The 3,606-nt window shown below is 47.5% G+C and overlaps 1 long non-coding RNA gene across 2 annotated transcripts; it reads right to left on the reverse strand.

Annotated features, from left to right (window-relative positions):
- Positions 1 to 1,941: 1,941 nt before the first annotated feature.
- LOC135397731 (uncharacterized) lies at positions 1,942 to 3,089 on the reverse strand. 2 transcript variants are annotated; one of them, XR_010423709.1, is made up of 3 exons: positions 2,937 to 3,089; positions 2,136 to 2,208; positions 1,942 to 2,075 (listed from the first exon to the last, which is right to left on the reverse strand). It is a non-coding gene; the product is annotated as an uncharacterized LOC135397731 (long non-coding RNA). The 2 variants fall into 2 exon arrangements; XR_010423708.1 differs by having other exon boundaries at positions 2,297 to 3,089.
- Positions 3,090 to 3,606: the final 517 nt, after the last annotated feature.

Below are 3,606 nucleotides of genomic sequence, written 5' to 3' on the forward strand. Positions count from 1 at the left end.
CCTAACACAGTGATACTGACCCTCAAGGCAGTTGAGATTGGAGGGAGACGTGCCGCCTTCATCCACGGTTTTCTCAATGACCGTGCTATTAGGTGGCACTGGAGATGACACTCAACCTGCGTATAGAGGCAAAAATCTCGGTTTACATATAATAAGCCCTAAATAACGCGTCCTGGAGTAGCAAGTCCCGAGTAGTTTCGGACTAACATCTCCATCTTTCTTTTAACAATCAATCAATCAATCGATTTACCACAAGACTGTGTCCTCAGCCCCCTTTTTTTTTCGGCCTCGTTCTTTCTGGTCTACCCAAGTCATAACCAGAATCTATTCCGCAGTTAAACTGGTCCATTGATGTCAACGTCATCCGCGTATGGGCTTCAAGCGAGAACCCTGGACAGCTCAGACAAGTCATCCAACATAAGGTGCTTAAGGGACTCTTGACTCCTGTAGTACATCGGTACCTGTTCCGCTCCCTCTCTTTGGCCATGTCGCGCACGGAACTGCAAATTGCAGCCTCACTGCTTTGCCTGCGTCAAGCCAAGCTGTCCCTGATGCAGTGCAATGTACGAGCAAAGCAGCCCTAGACCTACCTTTTACTCCCATGGAGTTGGACGCTGCACTAGGTGCATCACGAGAGCATACCCCTCCAGGGGCGGACCAGGGGCCGTTTGCATAAAACAAAACTGAGATGAGAACGATCTCGCGGTGAGTTCGTGCTCAAATGAGTCAAGTCTCGAACTTGAGTCAGAGACGACTGCACAAACCATTTTGAGACCGTTCTCGTCTCATACCGAACTTGAGATCGGCAGCACGGCAACTGGCGACCGGAAACTACGTCAATACGCTCAAACCGTCCAATACCATGAAGGATAGAGGTGCTCCGTACAACTCGGATGTCGGAGCGTGCTGCTTCTACGACACTAGGAGATTGTTTACTTCTCGTGGTCGTCGTCTTCTGCCTCTTGTCAGTCCCGTCAAACTATAGGAGGTAGGGCCAAATATTACTGTGTCGCGAATCTGTGCAGTGCAATATGTTCGCGTAGCATCATTTGATCTGCGGAAGGCATACAAGCATACGGCTTTCAAAGTGGTGGCAGATTCTGCCGTATACGCTTTATTGAGTGCGCAAGTTGATACAACCGCGTGAAGGTTTGCACACAGATATATCAGTAACTTCATCAGATTGTATAGCATCGCTTCCGTTCAATAAAATGGACATCAAGCTTCGTGTGCTGTGTTGTTTTGCATTATGGAGACGACTACATGTCGTCTGTATCTCGTCCCTGTCTCTCAGCGGTTGAATGACGGTGAAACGGAACCCAAATTAGATAGACGGAAGGTTACAACTGGCACGTGAAGTTGAAAAACGAATGGATGCCATTACGTCAATAATTTTCAATTTGACAACAAACGCAGCGGACGCATTGTACCAGTCCATTACAAAGCAACTATAGCTCTACATGCGAGTGGCAGATCAAAAAGCTATACCGTCTGTATTGAAAGCAGAGCAGCCATTCTCAAATTGAGAACCCATTTGAGCGTGGTAGTTACCTGTCTCAAAACCTGAGAACGCTTCACGAGAACGTGCTCAGGCGCGATTTCATCTTTGCTCTCAAATTTGCTTTATGCAACCGGCTCAAACGCTGAGTACGAGCTTGAGATCGAACTCGGGTGCACTGTAAAAAATTTCACCGTAAAAAAAAACGGGCAAATGCAAGGAAAGTTGGCTGCCAAACATTGGCCGTTATTTTTACGGTGGCCCCGTATAAGTTGTGCCCGTGAAAAAATACTGCATTGGCCAATAATTTTAACAGGGATACGCCGTGTAGCATTACTGTGCTGTGGTCGTTAAAAAAACTGCATTGGCCAGTAATTTTAACTGACATATGCCGTGTACCCTTATCGTGCTGTGCTCGTCCCTGGAGCCCCTCTTTTTTTTTTCTACATATAGTCGTGGCAATGAGAGCAGTTTAAGCAATGACCATGCGCAACACATTGTGATGTTTGTCACATTGAGATTTATTTTCTATGTACATAGTGATGAAAATGCGCCAGTCACCTCTGGCATGAAAACCCTGCAAAGAGAAAGAGAACTGTTACAGGGAGCCGGGCAATTGACATGCAATTATACTCACCGTTTATTTTGTTCAAAAGAAGAACATACGAAGGAACCATGTGCACCCATCAGTCAGGTCTGGCATCAAAATACTGCAAACAGAAAGGAAACTGTTACAGGGAGCAGGGCAGTTGACATGCAGTTATACTAATGGTTTATTTTTTCGAAGGAAGAACATACGAAGGAACCATGTGCACCCATCAGTCAGTTCTGGCATGAAAACACTTCAAAGAGAAAGGAAATTAGACTCAGTTTTATTTTTTCAAAGAAAGAACAAGAAGGTGCACACAAAACGCGGAGACGGCACGGAACTTCTTCTGGCAGCGTTCATAAGGACATCTGATCATGACCCTTTCGTATGTGCTGCTTCATATGTGACATTATCTCTATATTCGTAGTGAACTGACGCGAGCACGAATGGACGTGACATACTTTCGTGGTTTCGGAGAGCAAATCGAGGCGACCGCCCTGGTGTGTTCTTGTAACGTCCCAAAATGTGACATCCGAGTTTTGCATAGGTCGCCGCCGTGTACACACATAATGCATGACAGCACGGTATTCTGCTCGCTTCATGTACACCTCTACGGTGGTCAACTAGCCCATCAGAGTGTTAAAAACACATGGGCACCTTCCGCAACGATACATTACAACAAGAGCGCCTTGATCACCCTACGAGCCAGGACGTACACACAGAACTAGGGAGACACTTCACAACAAACGCGAGCCACGATTTACTGGTGTCAAGTTGAACAAAACCAGGCATACGCTGCACCACGCTCAAATCGCAAAGAACAGGATGTGCGAACAGAAATGTGCTTACCTAACTACATGCATTCGCGAGATTTACAACAACCGCTTCGTCGTCCTTCGTCAACCATCGTCCGCGCACGATGTTCCGCTTCCGGCGTTTGCGAATGACGGCAATGCCCCGTACTTGGCTTGGCCTTGCCTCCGCATTGAAGTTTTTGGCCGGCGCATGATGATGGCGCCACCGTTTTACGTAGTTTTCGCAGTATTTGTGATTACGGTAACACGCCGCCGTCACATACTACTAAACGCCCGTAGAAATCACAGTATTTTTTTACAGTGTGTGAGATCAATCTCAAACCGCTTCATGCAAACGGCCCCAGATCTCGTACAAAGCACTTCAGCATCTTCCCTATGCGGGGTGACATTGCGGGTGCGGGGTATTTAATGACAGCTGGAGGCAAGGGTGATTTCCCGAGGAATGGAAAGCCGCAATGATAGTCCCCCTACTCAAACTAGGCCAATCCCCTCACCACCTGGACTCCTTCCACCCGATAGCCCTTATCAGCTGTGTGGGGAAGACCCTGGAACGAATGGTACTCAACAAGCTCAGCTGGTACCTAGGTTGTACCGGCTTTTTCCCGGCCACAATGATGGAGTTTCGCCCAGGCCGGTCATCACTTGATAGTGTCCTTACCCTCGTCAGTGAAGTGCAACAGTCTCGTACGGATGGCTTTCTGTCC

The sequence above is a fragment of the Ornithodoros turicata genome, chromosome 6 (assembly GCF_037126465.1).
Source record: "Ornithodoros turicata isolate Travis chromosome 6, ASM3712646v1, whole genome shotgun sequence".
Lineage (NCBI taxonomy): Eukaryota > Metazoa > Arthropoda > Arachnida > Ixodida > Argasidae > Ornithodoros > Ornithodoros turicata.